Source organism: Miscanthus floridulus, chromosome 1 (assembly GCF_019320115.1).
Source record: "Miscanthus floridulus cultivar M001 chromosome 1, ASM1932011v1, whole genome shotgun sequence".
NCBI classification, from domain to species: Eukaryota; Viridiplantae; Streptophyta; class Magnoliopsida; order Poales; family Poaceae; genus Miscanthus; species Miscanthus floridulus.
Genome location: NC_089580.1, coordinates 157,680,899 through 157,699,746, shown reverse-complemented (window position 1 = coordinate 157,699,746; position 18,848 = coordinate 157,680,899). Strand labels below are relative to the sequence as shown.

General features: G+C 45.2%; 3 pseudogenes; all 3 read right to left on the bottom strand.

Moving 5' to 3' along the window:
* Positions 1 to 454: 454 nt before the first annotated feature.
* Positions 455 to 9,385, bottom strand: LOC136466096 (protein MAIN-LIKE 1-like; annotated as a pseudogene).
* Positions 9,386 to 10,136: 751 nt separating this feature from the next.
* Positions 10,137 to 11,527, bottom strand: LOC136499373 (protein MAIN-LIKE 1-like; annotated as a pseudogene).
* A 1,725-nt stretch (positions 11,528 to 13,252) lies between these two features.
* LOC136466087 (uncharacterized) lies at positions 13,253 to 17,214 on the bottom strand (annotated as a pseudogene).
* Between the last annotated feature and the right edge of the window lie 1,634 nt (positions 17,215 to 18,848).

Below are 18,848 nucleotides of genomic sequence, written 5' to 3'. Positions count from 1 at the left end.
CCATAGTCTTAACCTACAAGTCGTCGTCACCTTCTCCTAGTCTTACCCTTGGCCAAGAGCGTCGGTGCTCGGAGTGTACGTGCAAGGCGGACGACGTCTTCTCGTTCCTGCAACTTGCGTAGCCTGAGTCGAATGAGCCTCCTAGAGCTGAGACTCGGCAAGCTCATCATAACCACGCTCCTTGGCATCCTCGTCGCCTTCGTCGTCGTCCTCGTCTCCGTGGCCTTGGAAAGTGTCCACAGTCGCAGCGCTAGTACCTCCGTGAGAAGAAGAACCGAGGCCTACAGGCGTGTCCCATTGTCGTGCGTGTGGCCCGTGTACGTCCATTGCAGTGCTAGTACCACCACCACAACGAGCTGCAGCACGCCGCAACCTACGTGCTAGCCTCTGTCATGCAAAGATATTAAGTAGAAAACCATAGCTCAAACAACTTAAGCATAAAACAACAAGAGGGCTAGTGTCGACTTATTTCAAGAAAAATGTTTAGTGTGTGCTCGTCCACGTCTGTCCTTGGAAACCGTTCGATCTCAATCACAAATTGCTTCAGCGCGTTGCCCTGCAAAAAAAAACAAATAAAGATGCGCTTAAAATCTAAAATTAGAATATTAATGAACCATGGCCTAATCCACCATCACGCTGGAAGCCCAATCCACCAACCATGGCCTAAATGAACCCCAACTCATCCATACCAATGTGTCATGACACAGAAAGGGAGGCCCTAGCTAGAGAAGTGGAGGTCCCACGTGGCTGTTGGCTAGGTGGATGGACCAGTGCTAACAGCGCAGCTGTCATCACCACCATCAGCACGAGACTAGAACCCATTCCTAAGGTATCGGCTAAGATTGATGTTTAAGCTGAAAAAGAGGCATACTAGTATAGTAGGGAAGACATAGCAACCAAATTTGCAACTGACAGAACGGGCATAAAGATATATAAATCTGATTGCTCGTGTCTCTGAGGCTAGACCAGGGAGTAAAATGGATGAAATACAGTGTTGAAGCTGCAGATGAACGGGGAGAAAGAGAGATGAACGGGCATACTTGTCAATGCCATCCCAACAGACCAATATGCAGAAATTTATCTTGCTAACATGCAGTAATCTGATAATGAAAAACATGCAGTAATTAATTCGCAGAACTCTTATTACAATAGACAATTTTACAACTGCATAAATCACATATTTCCAAAAAGAAAAGCAGAGTCATTCCATTTGATTGTCACAAAAGGTAGCAAAGATATGCAATGGAGGTAACATCCATAATGCTCACAACATTTTTGTGCATATAGAACATAGAAACTCTTTTTTTTAGAGCAATGACAGATGCTCTGCCTTTTCATTAAAGTAGAGAAGGAATACGTGCACAATCTTCAGGCTGATATAAACTCTCATCTTAAGGTAAATGCTAGAATTTTCATGTTGGTGTCAGAAAAGGGGAACAGAGCATTATATATTTTGGCTGCCACTGTGCAGGGTTTCATCTACAATGTCTACGTTTCTAAAGAACACAATAGTAAATTTCCCCTGTTCGCTTGCTCGTAAACGATCGTAAATTTCCAGCCAGCAACAGTGTTTTTCTCTCACACCAAACCAGCCAACGGTAAATAATCCACGATCGTTTACGGCCTCCCGAACAAGCTTTTGGGGATAAAAAAAAGAACACAATAGTACAAATGGGTCACTTTCAGATCAATATGAATTGACAGCTAGGCATCTTTAATAGAATACGACGAAGAGCAGAATTGGTCTGGAAGCAAGAACCTTCTTTTCAATAATCTAACCACAGTTATGGACTTGACGGGCTAAAATAATAGTGGCACTAATTTCTTTTCCCATGTATATGTAAATGATTTGCAGGCTCATTGACAAGTACAGGCCCAGCAAGGCGTCGATGAACTGACTAGTCATGAAAACTGAAAAGTACATGACTGAGCTAAGATTGTTTTGTTATATATATACTGCTTGATTGTGTCGATTATCTCAGAGATTACTTAGCTAAAAACCGAACAGTGCAGAGCAAGCAGTGGAGGTGTACATAAATTGAACACTTGATCAAAATTAGCTAACCATTCATTGAAGCCAACTATCATGTAAATCATGTGTGCATGCTAATCCAGCTTGCATTACGTGACATTTTATAAATTTGTTTGCTTAAACTATAATTGGCATGGATCACATACTATAATTCACATGTATACCCAGCTGAAATAAATAAGATGGGGTTATAGTTGACATTACCACTCGGTCCAGGATCGGCGCAGGCTTCACCTGTGTCCCGGCCCTCGTCGCGAGGTCGTAAGACGTTTGTTCGTCGTTGGAGGACTCAATGTCGGCATAGTCTGTTTAGGTCCATTGCACCTTCAGCTTGCTCCTTGTTGCCCGGTTGTACCAAGATAGATACGCTCTGAAGTTCTCGTTCGTGTGGGGCCGGTCATTCTTATACAAGTTCTCATGAAAGTGATCCCAGTGGTCGATGTAGTCACGGTGAAAGGTCTCAAAGTCCGTCTCCTTCTTTTGTTTCCGACGATCGATCTTGTAGGGTGCCAGAAATGAAATTCAAGTTAGTGGAGATGTAACTCAAATACCTTTCTTTATATTACAAATATACGCTACATCATTTTTGCTATGCGTGCTATGAATAAATCAATACATATGCATATGCATGATTATATATATATATATATATATATATATATTTATTTTACTATTCCAGATTTTTATTGATACTCTTCAGTATCCCAAAGGTTATCGATATTAACTACACTGAAGGATCTGGTGATAGAAAGTGGAGTAGTACAAATTTTCCATGGACTAAGGAACTTGAGGTAATTTTCTTCAGTATCATTTTTTAATAATTTACACCATCACTGATTTGTGAATACTATTTAACTTTTAGTGCATATTCAGGCCAAGAACAGAAATAAGTTTGGAATCTATTGCACTTGTCTCACTCATCCAATACCAGATCATGCACTTGTCACAGGTAATGAACCATTTCATCTCCTTGTACATATTTCTCGGCGTTTTTTTTTAATTTATGATTGACTACCTTTTGGCTGGAGCAGGCAAATATTCCTGCAACTTATTTGAGTGGCAACTTGGACTGGTCTGAACAGCAAGAGATAATGAGAGATTTAAAGTCATGCCGCTACAAGTTGCTGTACGTCACTCCAGAGAAAATATACTTGCAACCATTAGATTCATACACTGTTGTTTCTGAGTTATCCAACAATAATGTTTTCGAGATCAAAACTACTTGTCATGATTCTATTTTACTGACACGCTGCAGTTAGTCTCCGGGATGTGTTTGCTTTCTACTATTTGATCTCGGTGAGCTGTGTTGTTTCCAATTTAGAATAAAAAAGTCTTATACCAATTTGTTTTAGCTTACAAGTTCAAGATCCTGCAAGAATACATGAGTTTGAACTCTCCCGAAACAGACCCTCTCCCTGGAATTTGCAAAAGACAATGCTATTTCTCATCTTCATACCGCAAGTGATTTGGAAAGTTATTTTTGCTTCGAAGTTGTAGATACTGGTCTCTAATAAACATTTTGTTTCCTGAAACATAAATAATCTGCCTGTTTGCAAAGCATTGAAACTATTTCATCTTATACAGGAGCTTCAAGGACGAAGTATTCCGGCAACTGCAACAATGCTTCAGGTGGTGGATATTCCGGCAATGATGGTTACGGCGATGGAGCTGCCAGTGGTGGTTATGCTAACAACTTGAGCAGCGGATACAGCAGCAGTGGAAGGTATAATACCACTGGCAGTTGTGATGGAAACACTGGTGGGTACAATTCTTCTCCCAACCCATATGGTGCAGCCAACTACGGTGCAGCCAACTACAATACAGGAAGTTCCAGTGGTGGAACCTCAGGAGAATTTGGTAGCGACTTTAGTGGTGGACGTTTTGGTGGCAACAACTTCGCTGGAAATGTGACTGGTGGTGGCTACAGTGCAGCAGCAGCACGGGAGAGTTTTATGGCGGCGGGGCAAGCTATGAAGCTAACAAGCCACAGTACAATGGCCAAGACGACCTGATGGGCGATTTCTTCGACAAGGAAGTGGCAGAGGGTAAATGAGGGTGCTGCGTACTTGCATCTCTCGCACGATGCTGCAGATCTCTTTTTCCAAGCTGTATCTGATCGGCCGTGCTAAATGGAGCAAATAAAAACTTTGCTTGAGCTTATTAGGGTATACAACATATTCCTTTGTTCTTTTTATTCTGTTTTCAGACAAGGCACGTATGTTGTTTTTTTCACTTAGCTGGCGTTACATCTTATCTTGAGAGAAGAAAGGTGGTTATATCCTCTTGACAAGAAATGATGTTAGTCCAGGTGCTAATTTTCTTAGCCATTCTGACATGCCAAGCCAAGCTGGAGAAGTCCAAGTCCAATGACGCCGCGGAGTTGACGTCGGTAATGTGGCATGCCGCCATGGGCCGTTTGGTTGCAGCTCCACGGCCAGACAGATGAGCTCCAGACGCTAGTGTTTGGAATGGAGGAACGCTCGTTCCAATTCCAAGGAAGGTTCTGTCCCCTAAGCAAAACGTAGGAAAAAATACTTCTAGTCTGAGCTCTGATTTCGTGTAGAGACGAAAAGAGCAGAGAGGAGATAAACAAAAGAGCTCTAGGTCATTCCTCGGTACTGCTGTTGTCCAGATGCTTAGGATCATTGGTCTAAGGCCTACACTTGTTTTTTTTTTTTTTTGAAAAATATCATTTACATGTGTTGTCTCAGTGTTTCTGTTTTTGAAAACTTGCTGGCAATTTTATCGAGTACAGGGTTTGCCACCCTGTTGAGACTGTTGGAAAATGTATATTCATGAAGGCATTTTTCTATATGATGAGAGACGTTCATGGTTACATTAGATGACTTCTTGATGTGGCTTTTACTATCTGCCAGGGCTTAGGTGTTCTAAAACAAAACTTCCCCAAGACACCAGTCCTGGCTTTGACTGCAACAGCAACTGCTAGGGTTAAGGAAGATGTTGTGCAAGCTTTAGCCCTTAAAAACTGCATTGTTTTCAAACAAAGTTTTAATCGTCCAAAACTGAGGTGCGTGCCTGTAAGCAGTAAGGTATTGATGCAAGTTCTATTGTAGCAGACCATCTCAGATTTAAGTTGGGCTTTGCAGGTACTACTTAGAGAGAATTCCTTATTTGACACTGGGAAAATGAGTCGTTCCTTTCTTGGCCCTGAAATTTTCTTCGTTCCCTATTTGACACTGACTTCAACTTTCGTTCCTAATTTGACACTGTCGTCAAATCCGTTAGCTAACGGTGTTAACTGACCGTTAAAAAGACGTTTTTGCCCCTAGAAAAAAAACGGCGAAGCAAATTTGAGAGGAAAAAAAAACCTGCGCCCGCCTCTAATGCATGCGCCCAGCTAAAAAAAAGGCGCAGGTTTTTTTCTCTCAAATTTGCTTCGCCGCTTTTTTTTCTAGGGGCAAAAACGTCTTTTTAACGTCCAGTTAACACCGTTAGCTAACGGATTTGACGGCAGTGTCAAATTAGGAACGAAAGTTGAAGTCAGTGTCAAATAGGGAACGAAGAAAATTTCAGGGCCAAGAAAGGAACGACTCATTTTCCCAGTGTCAAATAAGGAATTCTCTCTACTACTTAAGACCCAAGACAAAGAAATGCGTTGAGGACATTGATATGTTTATCCGCAAAAATCATTCTAAAGAACGTGGCATTATATATTGCCTTTCAAAAATGGATTGTGAAAAAGTGGCAGAAAAACTAAGGGTTATTTATCGAAACTATAAGATGTTCATTGTTCGTATGGATATTTAAGTTCTATTGTAGCAGATTGAATTCTTGATTATTTAATAAAGTTCAAAGACGCTTACTTGTGCAAGTCTATTGACGTCAAGAACGGCTCCACGGGCCACTCCTACCTCAACCCAAACTGGCGTGCAACCCGGTGTGGCAGGTGGAACTCAACCGTATAGAAATAGATCAACGGACACCGCATCAGGTACAGGTCTTCGTCCATCTTGCACATGATGCTGAACCCAATGTGCTCGTACTGTTCGTCCTCGTACGGCTCCCAAGTAACCTGCATTTGATTCTTCAGTCACGTAGTGCTTACATCGGGAAAACAAATTAGTATGTGAAATGCAGCTAACTCACCAGCCCTAGCGTGAGTGCGTCGAGCTCGTTCGCGAACTCGATGTAGGCGCGTTTACTCCGGGCGAAGGGACCCTTAACCTGGTCCCAAAGGTAGGCATACGTCGACCGACGTCAAAGGCCATGCACCTCGAACCAGGGACGAGGATCACCAACTTGGAGCCGACCGACCGGTAAACGAGACCACATCCAAAGCTGAAGCAGGTAAACACATCCTCCTAATGAAGAGTTCGCCGAACTCCGGCGGCAAGCCTCGCAAAGCTGCCGGTACAAGTACCCTAGCACTGCGGAACTCCAGCTGTAGCCCCCCGCCGTGTCCCAGTCAGTAAGATAGGGCAGGTGCATCCATGACGCGGTGTCTCCCATCGCGTCAGGGAACATAACACAACAAAAAAGATGCATGATCCATGCCCTGTAGTAGTAGGTAACTGTCTACTCGTCTGCATGATCAGGACACTGACCAAAGTTCTGCCTCAGCCAACTAATGAGTACTCCAGAGGAGCGGGCACCCGATGTCTCTGGAGGAAGCTCTCTTCCAAGGAAGGCCTCCACTCTACCTCTCCAACCAGCAGCAGTGTAGGGGCCGATAACTGGGCGGACGTTTATACGGACACCCATGAACTTCTGCGTGTCCTGAAGAGTAGCGGTCATCTCTCCGCAAGGTAGGTGGAAGCTATACGTCTCCGGCCTTCATCTATAAAACAAGAAAGAAGTACTAAGGTTATATGCACATCAAGAACCAAAAATATAAATGGAAGTGAATCTGTTCATAATTTTGGTACCTATTGACTAGAGCTGAGATCGCCGCGGGGTTGAAGACAGGCACCCCACGGTGAACCTGGAACGATACAACGTCAAGTCCAGCCCTCTCAAGGAGAGGAGTGTACCTATCGTCGTACCGCATGTCCTCGAACTTATCGTGGGAACGAGGACGAAGAGGGTTCAGTTCCTGCAAAGAATAGAAATTATTATATTAATTCATGAACACAAGTACATGTGCAGAGGAAAAATAACATGCAGAAGTAAAGTCGTTACCTCCCCCTCCGCGGTGAGTCGTCCTCGGTGGTTCTCCTCGTAATACGGCTCCAGTAGGTGGAACGGCTCCATCCTACAAAATATAATGACAAAGTTGGGCTTTGTAGGTACTACTTAGAGAGAATTCCTTATTTGACACTGGAAAAATGAGTCGTTCCTTTCTTGGCCCTGAAATTTTCTTCGTTCCCTATTTGACACTGACTTCAACTTTCGTTCCTAATTTGACACTGTCGTCAAATCCGTTAGCTAACGGTGTTAACTGACCGTTAAAAAGACGTTTTTGCCCCTAGAAAAAAAAACAGCGAAGCAAATTTGAGAGGAAAAAAAACCTGCGCCCGCCTCTAATGCATGCGCCCAGCTACAAAAAAAAGGCGCAGGTTTTTTTTCTCTCAAATTTGCTTCGCCGCTTTTTTTTCTAGGGGCAAAAACGTCTTTTTAACGTCCAGTTAACACCGTTAGCTAATGGATTTGACGGCAGTGTCAAATTAGGAACGAAAGTTGAAGTCAGTGTCAAATAGGGAACGAAGAAAATTTCAGGGCCAAGAAAGGAACGACTCATTTTCCCAGTGTCAAATAAGGAATTCTCTCTACTACTTAAGACCCAAGACAAAGAAATGCGTTGAGGACATTGATATGTTTATCCGCAAAAATCATTCTAAAGAATGTGGCATTATATATTGCCTTTCAAAAATGGATTGTGAAAAAGTGGCAGAAAAACTAAGGGTTATTTATCGAAACTATAAGATGTTCATTGTTCGTATGGATATTTAAGTTCTATTGTAGCAGATTGAATTCTTGATTATTTAATAAAGTTTAAAGACGCTTACTTGTGCAAGTCTATTGACGTCAAGAACGGCTCCACGGGCCACTCCTACCTCAACCCAAACTGGCGTGCAACCCGGTGTGGCAGGTGGAACTCAACCGTATAGGAATAGATCAACGGACACCGCATCAGGTACAGGTCTTCGTCCATCTTGCACATGATGCTGAACCCAATGTGCTCGTACTGTTCGTCCTCGTACGGCTCCCAAGTAACCTGCATTTGATTCTTCAGTCACGTAGTGCTTACATCGGGAAAACAAATTAGTATGTGAAATGCAGCTAACTCACCAGCCCTAGCGTGAGTGCGTCGAGCTCGTTCGCGAACTCGATGTAGGCGCGTTTACTCCGGGCGAAGGGACCCTTAACCTGGTCCCAAAGGTAGGCATACGTCGACCGACGTCAAAGGCCATGCACCTCGAACCAGGGACGAGGATCACCAACTTGGAGCCGACCGACCGGTAAACGAGACCACATCCAAAGCTGAAGCAGGTAAACACATCCTCCTAATGAAGAGTTCGCCGAACTCCGGCGGCAAGCCTCGCAAAGCTGCCGGTACAAGTACCCTAGCACTGCGGAACTCCAGCTGTAGCCCCCCGCCGTGTCCCAGTCAGTAAGATAGGGCAGGTGCATCCATGACGCGGTGTCTCCCATCGCGTCAGGGAACATAACACAACAAAAAAGATGCATGATCCATGCCCTGTAGTAGTAGGTAACTGTCTACTCGTCTGCATGATCAGGACACTGACCAAAGTTCTGCCTCAGCCAACTAATGAGTACTCCAGAGGAGCGGGCACCCGATGTCTCTGGAGGAAGCTCTCTTCCAAGGAAGGCCTCCACTCTACCTCTCCAACCAGCAGCAGTGTAGGGGCCGATAACTGGGCGGACGTTTATACGGACACCCATGAACTTCTGCGTGTCCTGAAGAGTAGCGGTCATCTCTCCGCAAGGTAGGTGGAAGCTATACGTCTCCGGCCTTCATCTATAAAACAAGAAAGAAGTACTAAGGTTATATGCACATCAAGAACCAAAAATATAAATGGAAGTGAATCTGTTCATAATTTTGGTACCTATTGACTAGAGCTGAGATCGCCGCGGGGTTGAAGACAGGCACCCCACGGTGAACCTGGAACGATACAACGTCAAGTCCAGCCCTCTCAAGGAGAGGAGTGTACCTATCGTCGTACCGCATGTCCTCGAACTTATCGTGGGAACGAGGACGAAGAGGGTTCAGTTCCTGCAAAGAATAGAAATTATTATATTAATTCATGAACACAAGTACATGTGCAGAGGAAAAATAACATGCAGAAGTAAAGTCGTTACCTCCCCCTCCGCGGTGAGTCGTCCTCGGTGGTTCTCCTCGTAATACGGCTCCAGTAGGTGGAACGGCTCCATCCTACAAAATATAATGACAAAGTTGGGCTTTGTAGGTACTACTTAGAGAGAATTCCTTATTTGACACTGGAAAAATGAGTCGTTCCTTTCTTGGCCCTGAAATTTTCTTCGTTCCCTATTTGACACTGACTTCAACTTTCGTTCCTAATTTGACACTGTCGTCAAATCCGTTAGCTAACGGTGTTAACTGACCGTTAAAAAGACGTTTTTGCCCCTAGAAAAAAAAACAGCGAAGCAAATTTGAGAGGAAAAAAAACCTGCGCCCGCCTCTAATGCATGCGCCCAGCTACAAAAAAAAGGCGCAGGTTTTTTTTCTCTCAAATTTGCTTCGCCGCTTTTTTTTCTAGGGGCAAAAACGTCTTTTTAACGTCCAGTTAACACCGTTAGCTAATGGATTTGACGGCAGTGTCAAATTAGGAACGAAAGTTGAAGTCAGTGTCAAATAGGGAACGAAGAAAATTTCAGGGCCAAGAAAGGAACGACTCATTTTCCCAGTGTCAAATAAGGAATTCTCTCTACTACTTAAGACCCAAGACAAAGAAATGCGTTGAGGACATTGATATGTTTATCCGCAAAAATCATTCTAAAGAATGTGGCATTATATATTGCCTTTCAAAAATGGATTGTGAAAAAGTGGCAGAAAAACTAAGGGTTATTTATCGAAACTATAAGATGTTCATTGTTCGTATGGATATTTAAGTTCTATTGTAGCAGATTGAATTCTTGATTATTTAATAAAGTTTAAAGACGCTTACTTGTGCAAGTCTATTGACGTCAAGAACGGCTCCACGGGCCACTCCTACCTCAACCCAAACTGGCGTGCAACCCGGTGTGGCAGGTGGAACTCAACCGTATAGGAATAGATCAACGGACACCGCATCAGGTACAGGTCTTCGTCCATCTTGCACATGATGCTGAACCCAATGTGCTCGTACTGTTCGTCCTCGTACGGCTCCCAAGTAACCTGCATTTGATTCTTCAGTCACGTAGTGCTTACATCGGGAAAACAAATTAGTATGTGAAATGCAGCTAACTCACCAGCCCTAGCGTGAGTGCGTCGAGCTCGTTCGCGAACTCGATGTAGGCGCGTTTACTCCGGGCGAAGGGACCCTTAACCTGGTCCCAAAGGTAGGCATACGTCGACCGACGTCAAAGGCCATGCACCTCGAACCAGGGACGAGGATCACCAACTTGGAGCCGACCGACCGGTAAACGAGACCACATCCAAAGCTGAAGCAGGTAAACACATCCTCCTAATGAAGAGTTCGCCGAACTCCGGCGGCAAGCCTCGCAAAGCTGCCGGTACAAGTACCCTAGCACTGCGGAACTCCAGCTGTAGCCCCCCGCCGTGTCCCAGTCAGTAAGATAGGGCAGGTGCATCCATGACGCGGTGTCTCCCATCGCGTCAGGGAACATAACACAACAAAAAAGATGCATGATCCATGCCCTGTAGTAGTAGGTAACTGTCTACTCGTCTGCATGATCAGGACACTGACCAAAGTTCTGCCTCAGCCAACTAATGAGTACTCCAGAGGAGCGGGCACCCGATGTCTCTGGAGGAAGCTCTCTTCCAAGGAAGGCCTCCACTCTACCTCTCCAACCAGCAGCAGTGTAGGGGCCGATAACTGGGCGGACGTTTATACGGACACCCATGAACTTCTGCGTGTCCTGAAGAGTAGCGGTCATCTCTCCGCAAGGTAGGTGGAAGCTATACGTCTCCGGCCTTCATCTATAAAACAAGAAAGAAGTACTAAGGTTATATGCACATCAAGAACCAAAAATATAAATGGAAGTGAATCTGTTCATAATTTTGGTACCTATTGACTAGAGCTGAGATCGCCGCGGGGTTGAAGACAGGCACCCCACGGTGAACCTGGAACGATACAACGTCAAGTCCAGCCCTCTCAAGGAGAGGAGTGTACCTATCGTCGTACCGCATGTCCTCGAACTTATCGTGGGAACGAGGACGAAGAGGGTTCAGTTCCTGCAAAGAATAGAAATTATTATATTAATTCATGAACACAAGTACATGTGCAGAGGAAAAATAACATGCAGAAGTAAAGTCGTTACCTCCCCCTCCGCGGTGAGTCGTCCTCGGTGGTTCTCCTCGTAATACGGCTCCAGTAGGTGGAACGGCTCCATCCTACAAAATATAATGACAAAGTTGGGCTTTGTAGGTACTACTTAGAGAGAATTCCTTATTTGACACTGGAAAAATGAGTCGTTCCTTTCTTGGCCCTGAAATTTTCTTCGTTCCCTATTTGACACTGACTTCAACTTTCGTTCCTAATTTGACACTGTCGTCAAATCCGTTAGCTAACGGTGTTAACTGACCGTTAAAAAGACGTTTTTGCCCCTAGAAAAAAAAACAGCGAAGCAAATTTGAGAGGAAAAAAAACCTGCGCCCGCCTCTAATGCATGCGCCCAGCTACAAAAAAAAGGCGCAGGTTTTTTTTCTCTCAAATTTGCTTCGCCGCTTTTTTTTCTAGGGGCAAAAACGTCTTTTTAACGTCCAGTTAACACCGTTAGCTAATGGATTTGACGGCAGTGTCAAATTAGGAACGAAAGTTGAAGTCAGTGTCAAATAGGGAACGAAGAAAATTTCAGGGCCAAGAAAGGAACGACTCATTTTCCCAGTGTCAAATAAGGAATTCTCTCTACTACTTAAGACCCAAGACAAAGAAATGCGTTGAGGACATTGATATGTTTATCCGCAAAAATCATTCTAAAGAATGTGGCATTATATATTGCCTTTCAAAAATGGATTGTGAAAAAGTGGCAGAAAAACTAAGGGTTATTTATCGAAACTATAAGATGTTCATTGTTCGTATGGATATTTAAGTTCTATTGTAGCAGATTGAATTCTTGATTATTTAATAAAGTTTAAAGACGCTTACTTGTGCAAGTCTATTGACGTCAAGAACGGCTCCACGGGCCACTCCTACCTCAACCCAAACTGGCGTGCAACCCGGTGTGGCAGGTGGAACTCAACCGTATAGGAATAGATCAACGGACACCGCATCAGGTACAGGTCTTCGTCCATCTTGCACATGATGCTGAACCCAATGTGCTCGTACTGTTCGTCCTCGTACGGCTCCCAAGTAACCTGCATTTGATTCTTCAGTCACGTAGTGCTTACATCGGGAAAACAAATTAGTATGTGAAATGCAGCTAACTCACCAGCCCTAGCGTGAGTGCGTCGAGCTCGTTCGCGAACTCGATGTAGGCGCGTTTACTCTGGGCGAAGGGACCCTTAACCTAGTCCCAAAGGTAGGCATACGTCGACCGACGTCAAAGGCCATGCACCTCGAACCAGGGACGAGGATCACCAACTTGGAGCTGACCGAACGGTAAACGAGACCACATCCAAAGCTGAAGCAGGTAAACACATCCTCCTAATGAAGAGTTCGCCGAACTCCGGCGGCAAGCCTCGCAAAGCTGCCGGTACAAGTACCCTAGCACTGCGGAACTCCAGCTGTAGCCCCCCGCCGTGTCCCAGTCAGTAAGATACGGCAGGTGCATCCATGACGCGGTGTCTCCCATCGCGTCAGGGAACATAACACAACCAAAAAGATGCATGATCCATGCCCTGTAGTAGTAGGTAACTGTCTACTCGTCTGCATGATCAGGACACTGACCAAAGTTCTGCCTCAGCCAACTAATGAGTACTCCAGAGGAGCGGGCACCCGATGTCTCTGGAGGAAGCTCTCTTCCAAGGAAGGCCTCCACTCTACCTCTCCAACCAGCAGCAGTGTAGGGGCCGATAACTGGGCGGACACTTATACGGACACCCATGAACTTCTGCGTGTCCTGAAGAGTAGCGGTCATCTCTCCGCAAGGTAGGTGGAAGCTATATGTCTCCGGCCTTCATCTACAAAACAAGAAAGAAGTACTAAGGTTATATGCACATCAAGAACCAAAAATATAAATGGAAGTGAATCTGTTCATAATTTTGGTACCTATTGACTAGAGCTGAGATCGCCGCGGGGTTGAAGACAGGCACCCCACGGTGAACCTGGAATGATACAACGTCAAGTCCAGCCCTCTCAAGGAGAGGAGTGTACCTATCGTCATACCGCATGTCCTCAAACTTATCGTGGGAACGAGGACGAAGAGGGTTCAGTTCCTACAAAGAATAGAAATTATTATATTAATTCATGAACACAAGTACATGTGCAGAGGAAAAATAACATGCAGAAGTAAAGTCGTTACCTCCCCCTCCGCGGTGAGTCGTCCTCGGTGGTTCTCCTCGTAATACGGCTCTAGTAGGTGGAATGGCTCCATCCTACAAAATATAATGACAAAGTACAGATAAGTTTTATATGAACAAATAAATAACTTTTTAGTACTAGTAAACATGCATGTGAAACATTAGTTATTTACACCTGACTAAGCGACCAATGGCATGTACGTGAATTATGCCCAAGTCTACCACATTTGCCACATTGGTTCTACTCCGGGTCAGTAAGAAAGGGGGTTGCTCTCCCTCGCCTCGTTCTACCGGAAACCTGGTCCATGACCATCTTGTGCCTCGTCCTCTTCTGGGTTCCACGTTTGTCCCAACGGGTACCTTGATCCGCAATGTATTTTGGCCCGGTGTAAGGTGTCCACTGACCCTCGTCCAGGAAAGGCTCGTAATGGGGAGACCAAGTCTGTACATGGCTGTCACCACTGAACTCTGACGGTATCTGGGTCTCGTAGGCAAAGTTGCGATGCTGAGATGCTGCAACATAATGAGAACAAGGGAAGTGGTACTACCTAGTTTTCCCACATTAGCATGAGAAATTACTAAGTACCACAATATAACTTCTTGATGGCTGGACCTCACCATCGGACGTTGTACCACCCCTTTTCTGTGACCTGGTACTTGCTGGTGTTGTGGTCAAAGCAATCGACGTCATGTGTGATGGCCCTTTCCTTTGCCTTATCGAGATGCTTATTAGGTTTAGGTGCCCATTTCTGATTATTACTCTATAGTGCCATTGCTTGAGCGTGTCTATCGTTAAACCATGCAACTAGCCTATAAAATGTGAATGATACAATGGCATTGACGGGCATGGCATGTATACCCTTGAGTACACAATTAAATGACTCTACCATGTTGCTAGTCTGAAACCCGTACCTCCATCCACCATCGTCGTAGGCTCTTGTCCATTTCTTAGGTTCTCTCATCAATCCCCTCAGCCACTGCCTACCTTCTGCGTTTGTTGCCGTTTTTAGCTGCTCCAACTTCTCCTCAAAGAACGGCACCTCAGGCATGCGAGCAACCTCCTCGAATAGAGAAAAGTTGTCCTTCGTGCCATCCTTCCGAAGTAAATTCTCGGCAAGGTGTCGAGTGCACCAACGGTGGTGCATACCCTGGAATTTGCTCTTATACAGCACTGAGTATGCCTTGGTGTCTATCAGATATGACACCTACCTCCCTATAAGGGCCAACGACATGGATCCTAACAAGCCACAAGAACCATCCCCAGCTATCTTTGTTCTCCCACTCCACCAAAGTGAAAGCCAAAGGAGCCAATGCGTTGTGTGTGTCATAGGAAATGGCTACCAAAAGTGTGCCCATGTACTTGCCAAGCAGAAAAGTACCATCAATAGATAACACTGGACGACAATGCCAGAAGGCCTTGATGCACTGGGGAAAGCACCAGAATGCACGAAAGAATATCTGCCTCCCATCCTTCCATTCATTCGGCTTCGGGATATACTCATAATGCATGCCTGGATTTGCTGCTTTCATTGCATTGAACATTGCAGGCAACTGTTCGTACCCCTCCTCTTAGTCCCCATATATCATCTTCCAGGCCTGTTGCTTTGCCCTTCATGCTTTCCCATACTTTATGTCATACTTAAATATCTCCTTACTCATCTCCAGAATTATTCTGACCTTTAAGTTGGGCTGACCCTTCAAAGTTGTGTATAACTTTCTGGCGATGAGGGTAGAGGTCAACTGTCTATGCTTCTGATTTAGATCTGTCTCGGCATAAGTGTGTGGACCTACAATTTTGGTGATCTTGAATTTCCCTGTGGCCTTCTGTTTGTGAGCACAGACCCTCCAATTGCAATCTGCCATCTCGCACTCCACCATGTAACGGCGCTCCACATGGGAGTGCCTCACCTTGAATGGTCTCTTACGTCTCACAGAATATTCTTGTAGCCACCTTCTTAAGGTGGGCAAGTCCTTGAAGACCATGCCCAACTAAATTTCCATGCTGCCATCGGCCTCAGGAGCCTCTAGCAGCTCGTCATCTCTTCCTTCTCCATAAGCATGTTGAGAATGACTAAGGTCGCTGAATTCATGAACCAGTGGATCACGATCAGGACACAAGCGTCTGATGAGCTCCATTTCTTGTTCGCTCAAAGCTACAACTGGGCGGTCATCATCAGAATCAACGGCCCTTGCTGTGCCATAAGGCTCCTCATCATCCGCATTATCAACATCTACACTGTTAGAGGCCATAAACCCTGGATCCACGTTGGTTGATGGAGCAACAGGAGTACAACCATCATTATCAGGATTGTCTCCTGCATTTAAAGCACAAATATGGATACCACTGAGACAAAGGAATGGAATGAACAAAGAATAAGGAGAGCCAAAGTGTTACTAAATCACTTACTAGGATGATTTTGGGTCAAATGGATCTCCTGAGGGGCACCTACAATATCATCAGTCCCACATTCTGCACGAACACCAGGACATACACCAACCTCATTGGGGGCGGATTGAGCATCGGGCACCACAACCACATCTTCCACATCCACCTCACGGTTGGGTAACAGAGGCTCATAGGGTGTCGGATTCTCTGGTGCTGGCGACAACCCATGAGGGGGTGAATGAACATTAGGGGGTGAATACCCATGAGGGGTGGGATCATTGGACAACTTCTGCACAATCAAATTCAAACATTGAAACTCATTCTTCATGACAGTTTTGACATATTTGTCCCATTGAGCCTCTGATGCAATTGGGACCAACCGCCTCAAAATTGTCCCTGACCTGCCATGGTGAAGTACCCCCTCAACTACGATGGCATCTTCATTTGAATTGCATTTAAGCTTATCACGAGCCCTACCAAACAACTCACAAAACAACGGCCGATCATCGAATATCACTGGCACCCTTTGCATTCCAACAAAACTGATATTACCAAACTCATCTTCCTCCACACATCCTCCATGATACAGGGTGACTACGTTGTCAATCTAGTTGGTATGCACATCAACCAAGTTATTACAGGTATATTATTATAAGATAACTAACCATAATATCTAACTACATTTGCTAACTAAATTACCTAACTATCGACCTAAACAAATAAGTATCTAACTGTCTAACTATCTCTATAACAAGATAAGAAATTTGGTAACTACACTTACTAACTAGCTAACTAAATCAATAGGTAACTAACTCCCTAATTATGTCTCTAACAATCTAATCTAACTAAATAAGCTACATACATATATTCCTAAGTATATAATATAACTAAATAAATAAGCATCTAACTTTCAACCCATGTAATTAAATTTGCTAACTAAATTTGCTAAATATTCTAAAAAAATACTAACTAAATTATCTAAAGTACATTAACTAATTTAAGTTAACTAAAAAATTACTAACTAATCTAAGTTACCTGGATGGCCTGCTCGCGCACGGCCCGGAGGGGCAGGGGGTGCAGGTACCCGGAGGGGTAGGGGGCGTAGGGCCCGGAGCCCAGACGGCCGGCGGGCGCTCCGGCGAGCGGTGGCGGGCCGCCCTCGCTGCCGGACAGAGATGAGGAGGAGGGAAGGGGCGACGAGGGCGGCCGGGCTTCGCACGGCGACGGGGGCATGGCGGCGGCCTGCTGCGGGCGGTTGCGCGGGGGCGCAGGAGCCGGGAAAGGGAGGGGGCGCAGGGACCGAACGGCCGCCGGTGGCCTGCTACCGGCGCAGGAGGCGCGAACAGAGAGAGCTGCGGCCGACGGCGGCGCAGGAGGCAGAGACAGAGCGCGCGAGAGAGAGAGAGTTGCGGCTGCGGGTTTTGAATCAAAGCTCGGTGCCAAGATCTGTGGCGCCGAGACGTGTTACCTCGGCGTCATGATTTCTGGCGTCGACCCCCAGGGTATAAAGATGAGTTTAGGTCTCCCAGAGGACCAAACGTAAATTTTCTTTAAAAAAAGGGCTAAATTATAAAAAAAAAATGGAGCACTGGCTGCAGTCGCGGGTTCTTCTCAACATCGCCTGCCTGCCTGCCGGGTGCTGGCCTGCTTCCCTGTGGCTTCGTCAGTCAGGTATTATTTGATCTGCTCCGGGTCCGGTCATGACTCATGAGGTGATGGCCTAGCTATTGCTAGCTCGTTAGCCCGCTGTTGCGCCGCAGTTTTTTCTTGGCAGGCACACACACAGGACGACTAGCTCATGCGTGACGAAATGCCATGGAGCGCTGCATTATTATCAGACCCAAGCGGAGCAGAACGATCATGCATGATCGTTATTTCCTTGGCACGGCTGGTGGTAGCCTAGTACTACTACCAGTACCATCCGAAGACTCCTGAGAGTGACCCTGACGAGATGACAGATAGTACTTTGTTTTGTTCGCCGAAGGACCTGATAGATATACTTACGCCAGTTGATATACGTTGTGTTATTTCTCCCGACGCCGCCTACTCTCGAGGCCTACTACAAGTACACTAGTACAGTATTCGTGCTAACTCAATGACAACATTCGACCAGTGCACCGTTGTCCCACTACTACATAAATCATTTTTGTTGGCACGTTGTTTTTTTTTCACAGGCGGTTCACAATTTCATGACGCCAGTACAAAAAAATAGGGTGGGCCCAGCAAGAGAACCGCCTGTGTAAAACAATTTACACAGGCGGCTCTCCTATCTCTACCGCCTGTGTAAATATGTGTATTTACACAGGCGGTTTACAATGACAACCGCCTGTGTAAATACCATTTACACAGGCGGCTGACATTATAAACCGCCTGTGTAAATATAGGTATTTACATAGGCGGTAGAGATAGGAGAGCCGCCTGTGTAAATTGTTTTACACAGGCGGTCCTCCTTACCAACCGCCTGTGTTAATGCTGCTATAAATTCCCTTCGTCCACCTCCAGACAAGAACAGTTACTCGCGTGCTGTGTGCACAGTGGCGAACAGAGAAGTGGCGATTCCAAGGGGGGAGGTTTTGAACTTCATTTCTTTGGTGAGAAACTTCCAAAAGGTTAGTTAGTGTCGTTGCCGCCATTTTTTTTAGTGATTCTTTGGTTCAATTCTTGTATTGGAGGTGCTCTAAATCTAGGGTTAGGGTTAGGGTTCATAGCTAGGGCAAGAGAGAGAGTTTTAGCTATTTTTTTTGTAAATTCATAGTAAATTGTATCTTGCTCGGATTATAGAAAATAAATACTTTTTAGAATTCTTGTGAGTAGATCTATGTAATAGAATAATGATTAACACTTTATAAAGTCTTGTCAATTGTTAT